Below are 20,839 nucleotides of genomic sequence, written 5' to 3'. Positions count from 1 at the left end.
TTCTGAAAGGTTGCCGACCCCTGTTCTAGTTACTGAATGTGTCTGTCCTGGGTATCTTTACTATTTTAATAATTATTCAATTGTTATGAACTATGTAATTACATTATCATAAATTACAGTATATTAAAATCATTGCAATCACCTACAAGCTGTCTTCACTAATGTCCCAGTTTAAAGACATTATGTCTCACTGTAGCTTTCTGGATGAAACTATCAGCAATCTTATTTACATCTGGCTTCTTTGGTATTGTTTTGATGCGCATTAAGGACAGCTACATTATTCAACTGTGTCTGTCCCATTGATGACTAGAGACAATTTTTAAGTCTTCTGAAGATGGAGAATGAATTTAGGATGATACAGGTACAGTGAGAAGGATACTTATGAATTTGCAGTACTCTGGAAACATAGTGCTTCCAGAATACTGCAAATGACTCCAAGCTCTCTTTCTTGATGGGTAACAGCTAATTTGGGCACCATCATTTTGTATGTATAGTTGGGATTAAATTTTGCCATGTGCACTACTTTGCATTTAAAATTGAATTTCATCTGCCATTTTGTTGCCAACTCACCCAGTTTTGTGAGATCCCTTTGTAACTCTTTGCAGTCTGTTTTGGACATAACTATCTTGAGTAATTTTGTATCATCTGCAAACTTTGCCACCTCAGTTTACCCCTTTTTGCAGATCATTTATGAATATGCTGAATAGCCCAGTACTAGCCCCACTATTTACTTCTCTCCATTCTGAAAATGGACCATTTATTCCTACCCTTTGTTTCCTATCTTTTAACTGGAATGCCTGGGAATGCTTTCAGGATCATCTAAGGATTCTTAATTTAATGACAAGCCTTTTGTTATCTTAATCACCCTGCCTCTGTTTAAAAAACAAATTCCCTGCCCCAAGGGCAGAAGTTGTTAGCACAGAACTCATCACATTCCACACTCAAGCTCTGACACCTGGGTGCTGAGCACCCACTATTTTTTTCCCATGGGTACTTGAGCCCTGGAGCACCCACAGAGCATATGCAGCCCACAATGGTAAATAGGTTGAGAACCACGGATCTAATCTAACACCTGTGTAACACAGGCCATGGAACTTCTCCAAAATAATTCCTAGACCATATCTTTTAGAAAAACATCAGATCCAGATTTAAAAATTGACATGGATGGAAAAATCCACCGTGACCCTTAGTAAATTGCTCTAATTACAATTTATGCCTTATTTCCAGTCTGAATTTATCTTTCTAAGTGCAGCCCACAGTGTGTTATGTGGGCCGCATCCAATACTACGCGTATGGCCCTGAGGATGTCACATGGTCTGCAGCTGTGTGCTGATTGGGCCCAGGTTGGGAACCACTGGTTAAATTCCAGCCTTTGGATCATGTTGTACCCTTTTCTAGTAGACTGAAGAGCCCATTATTAAATATTTGTTTTCTATGTAGCTATTTATAGAGTTTAACCAAATCACCCCTTAATTTTCTTTGTTAAGCTAAATAGATTGAGCTTTTAGAGTCCATCACTATAAGGTATGTTTTCTAATCCTCTAATCATTCTGATGTCTCTTCCTGAACCCTCTTCAATTTATCAACATCCTTCTTGAATTGCAGGCACCAGAACTGAACACTGTATTCCAGCAGTGATTGCACCAGTGTCCACACAAAGCAAAAATAACCTCTCTACTCCAGGTTTGCATTAGTTCTTTTGGTCAAGTGTCACATGGGGAGCTCATTTTTAGCTAATCATCCACCATGACCCCCAAATCTTTTTCAGAGTTACTGCTTCCCAAGATAGACTCTTTCTTCCTGTAAGTATGGCTACATTCTTTGTTCCTAGATATATACATTTACCCATATTAAAAGACATATTGTTTGCTTGTGCCGTTTACCAAGCAATCCAGATCACACATAATGCTGAACCTGGAAGGGAAGCTTCTCATACTCACTTTATATGTACATTGCTCCTTGGGAGCAGACAATCTGGGATTTCCATGACTAGCTAGCATGAAGGGCTGGATATCATAGGGGAAAGCTTCAAAGGGACATGGGGACTGGGTTGCACCTTTTATTAACTTGCAAAAGAAAGACACTCTCCTGTTGACACAGGGCAGTGTAGCCACCACGGTAAGTGGATCTAACAACGTCGACTTCAGTTATGTTATTCACGTAACTGAAGTTGTGAAAGTTAGATTGATTCACCGCGGTAGTGTAGACCAGCCCTTAGAGTTCACTAATAAGAGTGGGAGTTACTCAGTTTACTGCAGCAGAGTGCAGAATGTACAACTACTAGCTTGGGGCCAAGTGCCATAATATGCACCTGAGGTGAAATTTAGCTCTCTGTAGAGGGCCATCACAAGGCCTGTGTACCACTCATGTTCAATGTAAGGTAAAGTGGTATACAGGTCTCATGCTGGTCCACTACAGAGGAGTGAATTTCATAACCGTTACCTGTAGTTTGAGTTCAACAGCACCTTGAAGCCACAGCTCTTGAACTTTAGGAACAGAGGGAAGTTAAATTATATACACAGACAGAATATTGTAGAGTGAGTATGCATTATAATTGGCTGTTCATTCTTCCTGTTGAAGAAACCATTCTCATGATAGGAGGGAACCAAGCTGGAATGGAAGGACAAACTCCCTTATGTAGAACTTGCCCTCCAGTGCAAGTAGAGGAAGCTGATCATTTCTCATGCACTGAAGGTGTCACTCCTGGAATGGTGTTGCAGGAAGATGCAGACAGGCTGTGGTGATATTGGATTTGATCATTAAAAATATCGATAACCTGAGTATGTGGTAATCATGAGAACTGTTCAGTGACTTAGCTATTGGGTGCAAAGGTAGTTGGATCTCAGAAGACATCTAGAAAAACTTCTGGTGACTGCTGTGGAAGACTCAGGCGTGGTCTGCACAAAGTTATATTAGGTTTCAGAGTAGCAGCCGTGTTAGTCTGTATCCGCAAAAAGAACAGAAGTACTTGTGGCACCTTAGAGACTTACAAATTTATTTGAGCATAAGCTTTCGTGGGCTACAGCCCACTTCTTCGGATGAATGGAATGGAACATATATTGAGGAGATATATATACACATATAGAAAGCATGAAAAGGTGGGAGTTGTCTTACCAACTCTGAGAGGCCAATTAAGTAAGGGAAAAAAAGTTTTGAAGTGATAATCAAGATAGCCCAGTACACAGTTTGATAAGAAGTGTGAGAATACTTACAAGGGGAGATAGATTCAATGTTTGTAATGGCTCAGCCATTCCCAGTCCCTATTTAAACCTAAGTTGATTGTATCTAGTTTGCATATCAATTCCAGCTCAGCAGTTTCTCGTTGGAGTCTGTTTTTGAAGCTTTTCTGTTGCAAAATTGCCACCCGCAGGTCTGTCATTGAATGACCAGACAGGTTAAAGTGTTCTCCTACTGGTTTTTGAGTGTTATGATTCCTGATGTCAGACTTGTTTGTGTAGAGACTGTCCGGTTTGGCCAGGGTACATGGCAGAGGGGCACTGCTGGCACATGATGGCATATATCACATTGGTAGATGTGCAGGTGAATGAGCCCCTGATGGTATGGCTGATGTGATTAGGTCCTATGATGATATCACTTGAATAGATATGTGGACAGAGTTGGCATCGGTACATAAACTATTTCAATTAGGGCTATGAGTTTTACATAATAATTAGGCCAGTACAATCCTCAAGATAGATGCAGTAACACTGTTTCAAAGGTGCATTATATCTAGATAACTTATTCCCATAAGGGAAGGGGAATAAGTTATACTGGTACACGTACATCTATAGTGCTACAGCTGCACCCGCAAAAGGAAGGTTGTATTGCTTTAACTATACTGGTATAATTAAAGCCGTACAACTTTTGTGTGTAGACAAGCCCGCAGTGTTTGAACTATGTACTGATATCTATGACATACAGAGGTGCAGGAATGATGACCTGGGAGTTAAATTTAAGTTACTGGAAAAAAGTCTTAAGTCACACATGAGTCAAACAGAGAGATTTGCTAGGGTTACAAAACAAAAATATCTGTATCCTTAAAAATAGGACGGAAGTTACAGTTGTACTGGAGGAGTGACAGGTTCAGGCCACAAAGATAAATTTTGATAAACTACTAAGGTGTCAGACAGAGCCGGCTCTAACATTTTTGCCGCCCCAGGCAAAAAAAAAAAAGAGCGCTGCCCCGCCCCCCGAGCATCGTGTCGCACTGCCCAAGTCCCCGCCCCCCCCGAGCGTCGCGCCGCCCAAGCCCCCTGCCCTTCGCGAGCACTGTGCCGCCCAAGTCCCCGCCCCCCCCGAGCATCGCGCCGCCTAAGCCCCCCTCCCCTCCCGAGCACCGCACCGCGCCACCCAAGTCCCTGCCCCCCCAAGTGTCACATCGCCCTAGTGCCCGCCTCCCCGAGTGTCGTGCAGCCCTGCCCACCCACCCCCAGCACCGCCAGGCTGAACCAAAAAAAACAAAAAAAACCCCGAGCGCCGCCCCATCCCAAGGTGCCGCCCCAACCACGTGCTTGGTAGGCTGGTGTCTGGAGCCGGCCCTGGTGTCAGATAAACTGGAAATAAAAATAGGCACATGGCCAAAAATAATCAATGTAAGTATCTAAATACCAAATCATAATACAAATATACCAGTAGGACTATATTGTTGGCCTTAAGATCAGCAGTGGGCTATTGAGTGCATAATGTTGAGAGAAATCAAAGAGGCATCTAAATCTAATAAAATAGTAATTACCCATATATAATCTGGTCAAATGTCACAGTGGGTGTAGGGAAGCAATTTCTCAACACCTCAAACAGTTACATCTTGCAACAGCTAGTTCTAGAAGGGAGTAACTATTTCTCCACTGAGGTCTTGCGTAGTCTAGGGAGATTTGCACCAGTACCACTGTTTACAACAGTACCAACCCCTAATGCACACACTGCACCAGCAAAAAAACAAAACATAAACCCGTGGCTTGCACCAGCGTGCCTTACCTCAGCAGGTGAACTAGCCCTGATGCAAGCCCCGTGTCCCAGGGCTGCAGGCAGCACCTCCATGGGGGTGGGAGGAATTGCACTGGCGCAGGGGCACGTATACAAAACCTGCACTACAGACTGCGCCTCACTCCGAAGCCACACACAGGATTTGTTTCAGCAAGTAGGAACATAGCAGACCGGGCCATACCAAAACCTAGCATTGCCACACCACTTGAGAAAGGGGGATTTAAAACTCCATCGCGCCCTCCCCCCATTCCTCAGGGGCTCTCCTGTGCTCTGCGCTGCCCCCCTCACAGAGCAACCCCGGGCCCCGCGTGCCCTCCCCCGGGCTGCCCGCCCCCTGCGCGGGTCACAGGGGATGCCCTGGGCTTTCCCCCGCGCTGTCCTTCCGCCGGGCGTTGCCCTGCAGAGCTGTTCCGCGCCCGCCCCGGGCTGCCAGTGCCCTGCCCCGGCTCCAGGCCCTGGCTGGCGTGGCCCGTGCGCGGCACTCGCCGTAGCTGCCAGGTGCGGGCCGGGCACCACAGGGCCGCTCCCGCCCAGAGGCTCGGCGCCGAGCTGGACTGAGCGGCTGCCCAGCGCGCCGGGAGTGGGACAGGCGGCGCCTGGAGCTCCGGGACTGCCGGCGCCAGGCTCCTCTCCGCCCGCGGGTCCTGCCCGCCTCCCGGCTGGGGACACACCTGCGCGGAGCCGGTGAGTAGCGAGAAGCGGGGCTCGCCCCCGGCTGAACAGGCTCGTTTGTTTCCTCCCTGCCTCTGCGGGCTCCAGGCAGCTGCTGGGACACGCACCTCCCCCTGCGGTCCGGGGGCGCTGGGTGCCGGCGGGAGGGGGAGTAGGAGGCGGGTTGTTGTAACAGCTGGACTCGGGGTGCAGCAGCCCTGGAGAAGGGGGGCGGCCTTGGGTGCAAATGATACCCCGGGGGGGCAGGTGTGGGCCTTAGAAAAAATGGGTTTTGCAGCTGTTGTGTAACTCCAACACACACTTCCAACACAACTTGGCTTAAGGGCTTGAAGGCTTGTTTGATTCACTTTTCCTCAGCGAAAGCTATCGCCTAGGCCTACTACTTTTACCTTCTGGGAGTTCCCCGTTCTCAGGCCCTGATCTTGCAATGAGCTCTGTGCAGGTGGACCACTTGCCCGTGCAGAGCCCCACTGAAGTTAAGGGATAGGGGTCAGATGACATTGCAGAAGCCTTCTTTACTTTCCTACTGATATAAGTAACCCTGAAAAAAAATCTTAATGTAGACAGCCAAACAGAAACACACTAACCAGTGGGTACAGCTCTAACAGTTGTAACACCAATGTATTGTATACAAAGACTGGGTGGGGTCAGGGGTTTTTGGCCACTAATTTTCTAACACTGGTGTAGTTCAATCCTATGAGATTGGTTTATTGTTAGTTCACAAGACCTGGAAGTGTATCCTGCACGCAGGTTGGCCATTCTTACAGTTGGCAGGTGTATGTGCTTTTAAACTCCAGAGTGACTGCTGTAGATTTTAGATTCTAAAGAATTTTTGCTAAATCTGCATAGTGACCATTGTAGAATTTATGAATTGTGGTTTGACTGCTGTGGTGTTCTAAACTCTGTAGCAGTAAATACAGACCTTCTACACTTTGGAAGAATTAATATGGAAGCATATGTAAATATTTCTTAATATAAATGACAAAATAGGTTACACTGTTTAAAACCTAGGAAAATTCAAGACTGATATGTTAATTACAGTACAGTTAAGGTTAACCATTAATTTAATGTGTCATTATCAATGTTTTAAGTTTAAATTTATTTTCAATTTTTTTCTTGCAGTTTTTTTTCTTCCTGTAGCAATTTAAACTCTGTCTCATTACTCTCAACTTATTTAAGCCCTGATCCTGCAAATGCTTACACATGCAAGTAACTTTACCCAAAGGGACTATCTATTTGCATAACTGGGAGTGTAGATTAAATTATTCAAATCAGGGGCTGAGTCGTCCTACATATTGTATGGTGCCAAATAGAATAGGGCCCTAATCCTGATATGCTATAGCTCCTACAGAAGTTGTGGGCTTGATGCAGAAATTATTGGGTGAAGTTCTTTGGCCTATGTTATGCAGGAGGTCAGACTGGCTGATCATAATGGTCCCTTCTTGCCTTAAAATATATTAATCTGATCTACTGCAGTATAAATATTAAACACTAATAAATGGATTTTCTCATCTAACAAATAATGTCTGTTGTGTCCATCCTATACATATAGGCCATAAATCTCCCAATTATTGTACACGCCCTTGTGATTTCCCTGTACCTGGTATAAGAGGGGAGTGTTGGTGGAGACTAAATCGCCATGCGACTAAAGACCAGAGTGTTGTAAATAAAATACACAATAGGAAGAAGTAGGTAGTAAGAGGAATGCTGCAGGGACCTTCATTGTGAATTTCCTTACTTTCAAACTTTTGTTTGCTTTTGTGCAATATCACTCTATTGTTAAAGTTATGTATAATTATTTATAACCTTACTATATTTTACTCAAGATATCTGTTTGAAATTATGGAGGCTGCTAAAAGTTTTAGCTCATTTCAGAATCTGCCACCAGACCTCCGCTTTGACTAGAGCTCTAAACATCTTTAAATCTCCAGTGAGCACAAACATGCTGAGGAACTACGGTAGCTGTTAGAGAATTGGATTCACTCAAAGTCCTATTGATAAGAAGCATGAATGTGTACGTGCCAGTTATCTAGCATACTTTCTGGTGGGTACCAGCATTCACCTGGTTCATCTGAGAGTTAGTAATTTTCTAATGGGTTTGACATAATGGATATGGGTACACACAGTTTTGTGTTTTACAATATCTTATTTGCATAGTTCAGCATTGGATCGTAACAGATGTGGAAAAATCAATATACCTGCAACGGAAGGATACAATCCCCTGATACAGAATGTATTGGATATTAAATTTCTGTGTCTGCATGGGAAAGGTTATACTGAAAACAACCCAAGTTGTGTATTTAAACCAATATAGTTACACCAGTATAACCCTCCATGTAGACATCCTTATTCTGCTATGGAGTGCCTTTTTTTTAGGTTAGTTTAGTTTGTTGTTTGGGAAACTAAACTGAAAAAAAGCCACTCCTATACCAAAATAAACGTTTTTCATATGGTGGGTTATGACAGTATGACTTTATCAGTATAACTGGTAAAACATTACCACATGGACAAGCTCTAATAGTTGCACTTGATCTTATTCAAAAAGCGAAGTTCAATAGACGTTGTGACTATTTCTTGGTACAAAATATACAATTAAAAGCCATAATAGTAATAACACATTGTCCTTCTATATAATCTTTCATCAGATCTGCTCAAAACACTTTACAAATGCTAATTATGAATTAAACCTCACAACATCATTAAGAACTAGATTAGAAGTATGCCTGTATTGGGTAAACTGCAGCCCTAAGAGATTAAGTAACTTGCCCAAGGCATATCTATATTTCTATTGACTAGAACTAGATTTATCCCCGGTATAACTGTTTGGGCCTGAGGAGTCCATGTTTCCAGTCCCCGCCACTAGAATTACAAATAGTTGCTAGCTATGGTTGGTGCCCCAATATTGGACCATTTGTCTTTTTTCTTCTGCAAAGATCTCTATTTGTTTAATCAAAGTTTATAAATTAAATTTAAAAATGGCCCAACTTCAGAAGCTTCACTTCAGATAAGACTCACAAGTTTGAATGGCTCAACTATAAAATTGCAATGGAAATCTTTTGAAAACTGCCCCCTCATGATATTTTCAATACTTCATAGTAGGGTCAAAAATATCAAAAGAAACATCATTTTCTTAGTGTTTGGGTATTTCTAGTGCCAAAGAGAACCAGGAAATGCAGAGACTTGCAAAAATGAAATACAACACAGAACAAGAGTTCACCCACTTCTTTTGAAATGCCAAAAAAGGTTTCGCTTAGTTCTTATTTTACCTGAACCTGGCTGTTAATCCCTAGTTACCCACATGCTCTTCTTACACAACAGAAAATGTGATCTTAAAAGAACTGTTTTTGTATTTTTGGCTTTCTGTAACTTTGTCATTAAAATGTAGATATAGAAATGCGTATTTAAAAAAAAAAAAGGAAGAAAGAGAGAATAAAAATAGGCTTCCCAAGTGATTCGATTTACAGGAAACTTCTTCAGTGGTGTTAGATGCCACTAACAAAGGTTCTGTGATTTTTGTCAGAAGCTGGGAACGGACAACAGGGGATGGATCACTTGAGGATTACCTGTTCTGTTCATTCCCTCTGAAGCACCAGGCACTGGGCTAGATGTACCTTTGGTCTGACCCAGTATGGCTGTTCTTATTTTCTTATTTACATGGGTCAATACACATGCCCCCACATCCAAACCGGATTACTATTAAATATTATACTATGGTATAACTCTAAGGACCCAATCATGATTGGGGCTCCATTGAGCTCTTCGCTGTACATAGAAAAGAGACAATCCCCATCCAAAGGGCTCACAATCTAAAGATAGAGTAGGGCATCTGAACTGGAATGGACCTGAAGATGGGGATCAAGGCCCAAATGGAGCTCAGAAAGAGGGACTCTAAGGCCCAGACAATGGGCATTGATGTCCTAATACCATGCACTATGTCTGAAGCAATGGATGGCAGGACCATTAGATTATCACACAATACTGCCACCCCTGTCCTTTGCAAATGGATGAGTCCAAAGAATTTTTTTAATGGCTGGGCAGTGTATAGTTTTACTGTCTATTATGTAAGATGACAACCAGTCTGATCAGCTGGTTGATGTTTATCGGAATAGTTGATCAGGAAATTAAGTGTGTTTGTTTTGGAAGAATTGATCTTTAAACACATGCCAACCAACCATAAAAATGTTAGGACTGGTTCTTGCTGGCTTTTGCCAGATCTAAGGAGGCACAGCCATTGAGATCCTACTGAATCCAAGTACATTTAATAATGTCAGGGCAATGGGATTCCATTAGATCCAAGAATGTTTAGGTAAAACATATATGGGTCCATTGACATAAAAACTCACAGCTAGTAGTTTGTGATTAGGACACATTCTTTCATTTTACAAATTTTCATCTATGGGCAGGTCTACACTACGGTCGATCTAAGTTATGCAACTCCAGCTACGTAGCTTTGGTCGACCTTTTGTAGTGTCTACAACACGCTGGGTTGACAGGAGAAACTCTCCTGTCAACTTACCTTACGCTTCTCGTTCCCGTGGAGTACCTGAGTTGATGGGAGAATGATAGGCAGTTTATTTAGCAGGTCTAATCCCCAGTGGATCGATCACCACACGTTGATCCCCTGGTAAGTGGAGTCAAGCCCTATGTTATGTAGAGACAGATTTTTTTCTAACTATATTACAAAGAATTAAAATTATGTGAAAGAATGTTAAGGCTTCAAGTGAAGCACACGGAAGTTAGGGAAAGCTAGAACTAAGATTGCCCAGGCATGTTTCTGTGATGTTCCCCAGGATACAATCTGGACTGTTGGACAGCTGCGTCTGCTCAGTTCTCCAACCTCAGGTGCTTTTTACACTGCTTTGCTGTGAGAGCAACCGCTCCTGGTCTGCTCACACCCAGCCTCCAGCATGTAAATTACCCCTAGCTATACTGAAAGAGTGCTTTAGTCAGCCAGCCAGCCAGCCACCCTTGAATGATACTGCAGAGCAACATCAGCAAATTCCCAGTCCCAGACTTTCCCCCAGTAATGTGCGTCTTGTATTACCCAATACTCTCCTGAACAATACAAGCTCAGATAAAGTCAGTCATTTCATTAATAGAGATTGATATGCACAAACATTGTTCTCTCAAATGGAGTTCCCCAAACACTTCAATCCAAACACACACTGGCCTCAATAAAACAAGTTTACTAACTGCAGAAAGAAAGATTTTAAGTGATTACAAGTAATGAAGCATAAAAGTCAGAATTGGTTAGAAAGAAAGAAATGATAGAACACAATACCTAATTTAACAAGATAAGTGAATTTAAACAAAAAGGTTTCTGTCACCACATGCTTACAGCAGTCTGGGTGGATTTCTTTCATCCAGGACGCCTCTCCCAGTTCAATGATGCTTCTTTTGTCTTTCAAGTGTTATTGAGGCCATGAGTAGAGATGAGGGGAGAGAGGTGATTTGGGGCCTCTGTTCCTCATTTTTAATCTCTCCCTCCTCTTTGAGAATCATTTCCAGCTGGGGTTCAGGTGGCAGCCTGTCTGTTTGCTCAGGAACCTTGTTCCATTGCCAAGATGTAAATTTCTCGCTCACACCCTTCTTTCTGCCAAAGAATGCCCACTTAACCAGGTGATAGTCCATTTGATTTTGTTGACACCTGGCTGAGGCATCAGTTTGCCTTTTGTCTCTGAGGAACTGGTTAGTGCCTGCTTTTCTAAACTTGGAGTATGTCTCAGCAATGTCATACAGTAGAGTCTTATAACTTTACATACAATGTTGTCACACATATTTTACAAGGACAATAATGTTCAGCAAATTCTGAGTTTTCAAATGATACCTCACAAGGCATACTTTGTACAGAATTGATCATAGTCTTGTAAAAAGGATGGACATAAGGGTACACACTTTCACAGTTTCCCCCTCACCTAGTGTATTTCTGTCCCTGTCATTGTCTGCTCTTCTTCCCTTTGCGTATGAGTCAGGCTGCTTCCCTGCTTTCAGTTCTGGTGCCCAGCACCACAGTGGCCCTGTCATCTAGAAGGAGCAATTGCAGGGAAAGTCTTGCTCCGCTCTGACAGAATCTTCTGAGAATTTAGCTACCAAACTCCCACAAACCTCATGTACAAATGGTGATTTGCAAAGGCTTATTATTTGGCTAATTTGAGTGAATTTTTATGGGGCTAGAAAAAAAACACTTCCATGACCCCAGAGCAACCTCTTCCCCACTTGCCAAATTTCAGGTCCTTGCTTCAAAGGTTTGAGGTGCTGGAACTTCTCAACCAAAAGGATTAGGAATTTTTTTAACATTAGCATTGGGATTCCCAACGAGACCTTTTGTACTCAGCTTAACCAGAACACCTTGTCCATTTCTGGGAGAACACTTCATCCAGGTCTCTGGGATCCAAAACATTCAGTTTGACTCTTGATTTCATCACTCAAGTTCCTATAGCAAAGCTACATTGAGTTGATCAGACTCACGCGTACAGGTTGGATATAGGGCAAACCACACATCCAAAGTTACACAGACAACCTCTTCCTTTCTACATGTTTATAAATTACATTGCATTTGCCACTTATTAAATCATACATTTTTGGATTGGCTCGGTTACTTTGCAGGAACCAGTCCCTATACAGCATGCTCTGTCTGTGTGCTCTTCACGTGGAACCTGATCTTTACGTTCCAGGTTTATCTTGTCTGTAGTCCCTATCATCAAGCTGTTAATGCTTATCTTAACTAGCACAGACATCCTGACTCTTGCATCCTGTTTGTCAAGCCCCTTTTTACAACTTAACCTTCCCAATTATGCCCACTAAGAAATGAGACAAGTTACTTATGTCAAGCCAAGACTACAATTAGCAAAACAGCATATTTCCCCCCAAACTCATTCTCTGAAGCAGCTGAACTTTAAAAATAAATTAGTCTGAGTCTGACACCCAGCATGGAAAATTTCAGCCCTAACTTTTAAAGTTTGGCAAAGTTAAAAGCAACTGAAAACAGCATCTTATAAAGGAAAGTGTTAGGCCATCTTAACTATTTGCATCCTTGTCAGCTCTACCTACAATAGATAAGAATGGCTGAAAGCCATTTCTAGCTGAATGAGGTGACATCTTTTATTGGACCAACTTCTGATGGTGAGAGAGACAAGCTTTTGAGCTTACACACAGTTCTTCTTCAGGTCTTGAAAACTTACTTAAAGTGTCACAGCTAAACACAAGATGGAATAGATTGTCTAGCATAAGTAGTTAAAACACATTTCAAGGGACCATTCAAGGTGAACTGGCCTGTTTTGTAGGTAGCTGTGACACTCTGAGTAGGGCCATGTCTACACTTACAAGCTTACAGCGGCACAGCTGTACCGCTGTAAGAGCACTCATGTAGCTGTGTTACGCTGATGGGAGAGAGCTCTCCCATCTACATAATAAAACCAGCTCAATGAGCAGCGGTAAGAAAGTGTCTCACTCCAACATAGTGTTGTGTACATGAGCAGGTGACAGGTTGGACCCCTTAAGAAGCCACCTGATGTGCTGAGATGCCACTGAGTCTACCTGTTTTGCCGGCACGGGCCCCCTTTAACCTGTCTTGCTGAGCCAGGCTCTTAAAGCCTCCTCTAACACAGACACAGGCAGAGCCACACCCAGCTGCAGATCAGCTCTGGGAAGACACAGTTTAAGGGATTTGCTCCAGCACTCAGATGTCCACCTCCCTTGGAGTGCAGACCCAAAGATATACAGTTCCCTCGGCCGTGGGGGGGGGCCTCCGGAGGGGCGGCGCCAGGGGAGCGGAAGCTGGGGCCGGCGGCCGGGACGGCGGCGGGGCGGGGCGCGCGGGACGGGCCGGACGGGCGGGGGCGGAAGCGGGACGGCGCGGGGGCGCGCGCGGCGGCGGGGGCGGGGGGCCGGGGCGGGGGGCGCGGGGGCGGGGGGTGGGGCGGGGGGCGGGCGGGCGGGCGGGGGGGGGGGCGGGGGGGCGGGCGGCAGCGGGCGGCGGCGGGGGCGGCGCGCAGGACGGCGGGGGCGGCGGCAGGCGGCGCGGGCGGGGCGCGGGCGAGGACGCGGGGCGCCGGCGGGGCGGGCGGGCGCGGCGGGCGGGGCGGGCGGCGGCGCGCGCGGCGGGGGGCCCAGGGGCGGGCGGGGCGGGGGCGGGGGGCGCGGGCAACGGGCGGCGGGCGGCGAGGGGGGGGCGGGGGCGGGGGCAGCCGGGGGGCGGGGGGGGGGCAGGCGGGCGCGGCGGCGGGGGCGGGGGGCGGGCGCGCGCGGGCGGGGGGCGGGCGGGGGGCGCGGCGGGCAGGGGGCGGGGCGGCGGGGGGGGCGGGCGCGGGGCGGCGCGCAGGGCGGGGGGGGGCGGGCGGCGCGGGGGGGCGCGGGGCGGGCGCGGGCGGGCGGCGGGGGCGGGGCCGGGGGCGCGAGGACCAAGGGCGGGGCGGCGGGGGGGGCCGGCGGCGGGGGGTGGGGGGGGGGGGGAGGGGGGGGGGGGGGGGGTGTGGGGGGGGGGGCGGGGGGGGCGGGCGGGGCGGCCGCGGGCGGGCGGGGAGGGGACCGGGCGGGGGCTGGGGGGACGTGTGGTCGGGGGGGGGGGGGGGCCGGGGGGCTCGGGCGAGATATTAGGTAGGGGGAATCGATAGGGATGAGAAAGAAACCCATAAGAAGAAGAGTTTGGCGGTTCCACTTGTAAAAAAACGACTTAATAAATAGGATTGGCTAGTTAACCGAGGTCGAGATAAATGGGTTCGACTGTATTAGGAAATTTGCCCCTTCCTTCAATGTGGAGAGAGGTGTGCACACTTCTTACCCCCACAGTTAGAAATTACAGAAACTGGGTTTAATAATAAACAAGACAAATTTTATTAACTAGAAAAGGCAGATTTTAAGTGGTAAAAGGGGTAACAAACAGAACAAAGCAGATTACTAAGGAAATTAAATCAAACATGCAAACTAAGCTAGTTTCACTAAAAAAAATTGGTTACAAATAGTATTTCTCACCCTAGATATTGTTGTAGGCAGTTTGCAAAGCTGCTGTGGTTAAGAGTTCCAGTTATATTCCTTTTCAGACTAGACCCCTGTCTCAGTCTGGACTCCCCTCTTGCCTTCAGTTTTCCTTCTTGGGCAGCCAGGCCATGGAGAGGAGGAATCCTGTTTGCCTTCCTCCCCACCCTTAAATAGGATTTATGTAAGGCAGGAATCCTTTGTTTCCCAAACTTGACCCCCCCTTCCCTTACAGTGGAAAGTTACAAGAAGTCCTAGTAATGTTTTAGTATCAGGTGACAAGACCACCTGACCCTGTAGTATCACAGCGTCCATGAGTCAGTGGCAGTATGGAGAGTCCACAGGAAGGCCAAACTTTTCAGTCCATAGTCCTTGCTGACGGGCCATCTGTCCTGTCTCGTTTTTCCATTGTTGCACCTGAAGTGTTAGCAGTGGGCGTCACCCAAAGTAGCATAGTTGAAATGCAGATACATAGTCAATATTCCTAACTTCAGATACCGAAATGATACAGGCATACAAATTGGATAATTGCATTCAGTAAATCATAACCTTTCCAATGATATCGCACATGAGCGATCTTGCATAAAGTATATCTCAGCTATGTCATATACATATCATAAGAGTATTTTCATAAAAAATATGGAATGACATGTCACAGAGTGCTTATGCTGAAAAAAATTATGTTGCCTGGAGAAGGGTGATTTTTTTCATACCCCTGAGTGACAAAAGTTTTGCCAACATAAGGTGCTAGCATAGACATGGCTTAAGTTTCCCAGACATAAAAAAGAACTCTGTAATTCAAAAGCTTCTTTCTCTCACCAACAGAATTTGGTAAGGTAAAAGATATCACCTCACCCACCTTGTCTCTCTAATATCCTGGGACCAACATGGCTACAACAATTCTGCACATTACTAGCTGAAGGCTTTTCAGTGGCCTCATTGTGTTCCTTAACAGAGTTGCTATTTTGGGTCTTAAACCATGATGGCGATGCTATGAATAAGGTGAATTATTTACTGTGAAGATTTTTTTCACCTCTGTGAAGTGTTAATTTCAGAGCCTAGGGGTATGTCTACCCTTAAACTGCTACAGCGTCACAGCTACAGCAACGCAGCTGCATCACTGTGTGCTTCAGCATAGACTCTACCTACACTGCCAGGAGGGGTTCTCCCATCGGCGCTGGTAATTCTCCTCCCCAGGGCACAATTGTTCCATCGACCTAGTGCTGTCACATCAGGCGTTAGGTCAGCTTAGCTATGTCTCTTAAGGTTGTGGATTTTCATATCCCTGAGAGACGCAGCTATGCCAATGTAAGTTTGCAGTGTAGACCAGCCCAAAGACTGTTTCAGTGTTTTGCCTCCTGTGTAGATGGGGCTTGATCTTTCTGGAAACCAGGAAGCTTGTTTAGTGAAGATGGCATCTTAAGTGCTGTTGTGACTAAGGTCTAATCTACATTTAAAACTGAGACTTGGTCTACACTAGCATTTTACCTCGGTATAGCCATGTCTCCCAAGGGTGTGAAACATCCAAAACGACGTAGCTGTACCAACATAAGCCCTGGTGTAGACTGTCCTAGGTCAGTGGAAGAATTCTTCCATCAAACTAGTTATCACCTCCAGGGGAGGTGGATTACCTACACCAATGTGAGACTCCCTCATCAGCGGTGGACAGCCTGCGGCCCAAGGGCACATGCGGCCCGTCAGTAAGTGGCAGGCCACGAGACAGTGTTTACATAGACCATCCGCAGACACGGCCACCCACCGCTCCCAGTGGCTGTGGTTTGCCGTTCCCGGCCAATGGAAGCTGCGGGAAGCAGCAGCCCACACCTCCCTGCGGGCCCCCAGGTTCGCCACCACTGGTGTAGGTAGTGTCCACACTGAAGCATGACAGCACTGCAGCTGTTCTGCTGTATTTAAGGGTAGATAAGCCTCAGACTGACATAGCTACAGCCCTCAAGGGTATAAAAAATCCACATCCCTGAATGCTGTAGTTATGCTGAACTAACTCTTGGTGTAGACACAACTAGGTCAATGGAAGAATGCTTCTGTCGATGTAGCTACCATTGCTCAGGGAGGTGGTGTTCCTACAGCAACAGAAGAAGCCCTTTCGTTGCTGTAAACTCTGTCACCACTATAGGTTATGCCAGCATAGCTATAGCACCATAGCTATGCGGCTATAGTCGCCCTCCCCATATTCTAGACCTAGCATAGGCATGGATATCTAAGGGCTGGTCTACACTAGGAACTTACATCGGTATAGTTACATCTCTCAGGAGTGTAAAAAAGTCTCACACCTGTGAGAGACATAGCTATACCGACCTAACCCCTGGTGTAGACAGCACTAGGGTAATAGAAGAATTCTTCTGTCATCCTAGCTACAGCTTCTTTGGGAGGTGGATTACTTATGCCAATGGGAGAACCCCTCTTGTTGACATAGGTAGTGTCTACACTAAACCGCTACAGCAGTGTCACCGTAGTGTTCTAAGTGTATACATACCCTAAGAAAACACTGCTGGAGTTTGATCACCTGTATATTTGTCTGTTGTATACTTTTCTCTCCTCCTCACAGCCACCATTTTTCCAGAATGGGTTCTACCTGCTGTTCTCCAAAATAGCCAGCATGTTACTAATAAAGTCCTATGCTGAAAAAGATTAAAATTTCTCCTGTCCCTTCATTTTGATTTTTAATTTTTGTTTTCTTACATTCCCCTTCCCCTATGGCACTCAGTCCTTTTGGACTTTTGCTGAAATAAGAGTATAATGAAGACATTACATTTATAGCTTTTTAAATGCCTTTTGAAGATTCTGCAGCTCGTATTAGTGCTAGTTGGAGTAGATGGTCTCCGCAGTGTGTATAGGAGAGTTTAGAGTTACACTTTTCTCTGAGCAAAGCTTGTACTTCACTATGTCTTCCAGAGAAGTTTGCAGCTCCATCAAATGTGTAAGCAGCCATCTCTTTGGGGTTCAATTTACAAGCTTTTAACTTTCCTAAGATGTGGGTTGTCAGAGATGCAGCAGATGTGTCTTCTATAACCTGAACATCTAGCAATTCATCTGTTGGCCTACCACTGACCTCAAGATAATGTATGCAGTGACTTAATACTTGACACCCATTTGCATCAGTTCATTCATGAGCCATATATGCATATTTTCTGAATGCAGTGAGAGTTCTTCATTTTTTCAACTGCTGAGTTTTTCACAGTTGCACTGCATGCTTCTAACCTGTCAGTTGAGTTTTTTGCAGAAAGATAGTGAGCATTTGCTGGTCTTGGTCAGACCAGTGTCCAACTTCAGGATTAACAAATGACAACGCACTTACCACACACTACAAACTTGAGGCCAATGTTATCTTTTGATTAAAGAGAAAGTATGTGTGATAGCCATGTTTGTTTGAATAAACTGTGTTGTGTTGCCAACATTTTTAACAGCCTCATTAAGTACTTCTAAAATTGGCTTTGACAATGGCTGGCTTCCTGCATGTCAATGCAGTCCAGAGGATTGGTGTTTTGCAGCCTTTTCACATAGTTTATCAGCATTGGCTTTGCTGATTACTCTGGCAAACCAAGCTCCTCCATTTTTATTATATAAATCCATGATATGCTCACATCTTGAATACTGCATGCAATTCTGGTCACCCAATCTCAAAAAAAATATATTGGAGTTGGAAAAAGTACAGAGAAGGGCAACTAAAATGATTAGGGGTATGGAACAGTTTCCGTATGAGGAGAGATTAAGAAGACTGGGATGTTTCAGTTTGGAAAAAAGAGGACTAAGAGGGGATATGATAGAGATCTATAAAATCTTGACTGGTGTGGGAGAAAGTGAATAAGCTCCTTCATATAACACAAGAACTAGGAGTCACCCAATGAAATTAATAGGCAGCAGGTTTAAAACAAAAGGAAGTACTTCTTCACACAACACACAGTCAACCTGTGGAACTTTTTGCCAGATGTTGTGAAGGCCGAAACTACACTAGGGTTCAAAAAAGAAGTAGATAAGTTCATGGAGGAAATGTCCATCAATGGCTATTAGCTAGGATGGACAGGGATGCAACACCATGCTCTGAGAGCCTCTGCTTGCCAGAAATCAGGAGTGGATGACAGGGGATGGATCACTTGATAATTGCCCTGTTCTGTTAATTTCCTTTGAAGCACTTAGCACTGGCCACTATCGGAAGACAGGATACTGAGTTAGATGGACCATTGGTCTGACCCAAGACGGCCATTCTTATTAGGGCTGTCACGCGATTAAAAAAAATTAATTGTGATTAATCACACTGTTAATAATAGAATACCATTTATTTAAATATTTTGGATGTTTTCTACATTTTCAAATATATTGATTTAAATTACAATGCAGAATACAAAGTGTACTATGCTCGCTTTATATTTATTTTTGATTACAAGTATTTGCACTGTAAAAATACAAAAGAAATAGTATTTTTCAATTCACTTAATACAAGTACTGTCGTGCAATCTCTTTACCCTGAAAGTTGAACTTACAAATTTAGAATTATGTACAAAAAAACCTGCATTCAAAAATAAAACAATGTAAAATTTTAGAGCCTTCAAGTCCACTCAGTCCTACTTCTTGTTCAGCCCATCTCTCAGACAAACAAGTTTGTTTACATTTGCAGAGATAATGCTGCCCACTTCTTGTTTACAATGTCACCTGGAAGTGAGAACAGGCGTTCTCATGGCATTGTTGTAGCCGGTGTCACAAGATATTTACGTGCCAGAGGCACTAAAGATTCATATGTCTCTTCATGCTTCAACCACCATTCCAGAGGACATGGTTCTGCTCGATAACAATCCAAAGCAGTGTGGACTGATGCATGTTCATTTTAATTATCTGAGTCAGTTACCTCCAGCAGAAGACTGATTTTCTTTTTTGGTGGTTTGGGTTCTGTAATTTCCCCATTGGAGTGTTGGTCTTTTAAGACTTCTGAAAGCATGCTCCACATGTTGTTTCTCTAAGATTTTGGAAGGCACTTCAGATTCTTAAACCTTGGTTGAGTGCTGTAGCTATCTTTAGAAATCTCACACTGGTACCTTCTTTGTGTTTTGTGAAATCTGCAGTGATAGTGTTCTTAAAATGAACAACATGTGCTGAGTCATCATCTGAGACTGCTATAACATGAAATATATGGCAGAATGCGGGTAAAAGATTGCAGGGGACATACAATTATCCTCCAAGAAGTTCAGTCACAAATTTAATTAACACATTATTTTTTTAATGAGTGTCATCAGTTATGGAAGCATGTCCTCTGGAATGGTGGACAAAGCACAAATGTTTAGCATATCTGGCACGTAAATACTTGTCGTGCAATCTTTATACCACGGCTACAAAAGTGCCATGCGAACGCCTGTTCTCACTTTCAGGTGACATTGTAAATAAGAAGAGGCCAGCATTATCTCCTGTAAATGTAAACAAACTTGTTTGTCCTAGCGATTGGCTGAACAAGAAGTAGGACTGAGTGGACTTGTAGCCTCTAAAGTTTTACGTTGTTTTGTTTTTGAGTGCAGTTACCGGGTATGTTGCACTTTCACGATAAGGAGAGTGCATTACAGTACTTATATGAGGTGAATTGAAAAATACTATTTCTTTGTCATTTTTACAGTGCAAATATTTGTAATAAAATAATATACACTCTGATTGCAATTACAACACAGAATACAATATATATGAAAATGTAGAAAAACATCCAAAATAGTTAATAAATTTTAATTGGTATTCTATTGTGTAACAGCATGATTAAAACTGAGATTAATCACGATTAATTTTTTTGAGTTAATCACGTGAGTTAACTGTGATTAATCAACAGCCCTAGTACTTATGTAAAAATTATAATAAAAATCTTTAGTACAGAAACTCCCCAAGATAACGATCCCTCGAGATAGCAAGAATATGAGATAATGACCTTGGCAAACAATGCATTTCAAAAATCTTGGCCTACTAGGAAATGTATATTTATATAAATTTCTCAGTCACAAATCTAGCATTTTGGAGCAAAATCACTAAAACGTAGTCCAACAAAGAAATGTTCTGTTAACGTGCCCCTCCCTTCTCTTTGTACCGCACCCCACTCCTAGTTGTTGTCTTTGGTCAGTGAAGATCAAGAGTTCAGAGGTGCTTTTGCATGAGTTCACCTCCCACCTTGGGGGTGGAAGGGTGGTGCAGGGGAGAAGGCACCTTGCTCATTCCTCCAGCTGCT

At 44.3% G+C, this 20,839-nt stretch overlaps 1 protein-coding gene across 2 annotated transcripts in view; it reads left to right on the top strand.

The window, feature by feature from the left end:
• The first annotated feature begins 5,048 nt into the window (after positions 1 to 5,048).
• The window catches only part of PIK3CG (phosphatidylinositol-4,5-bisphosphate 3-kinase catalytic subunit gamma), a 56,674-nt gene continuing 40,883 nt past the window's right edge, over positions 5,049 to 20,839 (top strand). For both annotated transcript variants that reach the window (XM_039516927.1, XM_039516919.1), the window contains exon 1: positions 5,049 to 5,667. The gene's annotated coding sequence lies outside the window, so the exon portion shown is untranslated. The remainder of the gene's footprint in view (positions 5,668 to 20,839) is intronic.

The sequence above is a fragment of the Mauremys reevesii genome, linkage group 1 (assembly GCF_016161935.1).
Source record: "Mauremys reevesii isolate NIE-2019 linkage group 1, ASM1616193v1, whole genome shotgun sequence".
Classification (NCBI taxonomy): domain Eukaryota; kingdom Metazoa; phylum Chordata; order Testudines; family Geoemydidae; genus Mauremys; species Mauremys reevesii.
The sequence above is the reverse complement of the archived record's forward strand: the minus strand, read 5'-3'. Positions and strand labels throughout refer to the sequence as shown.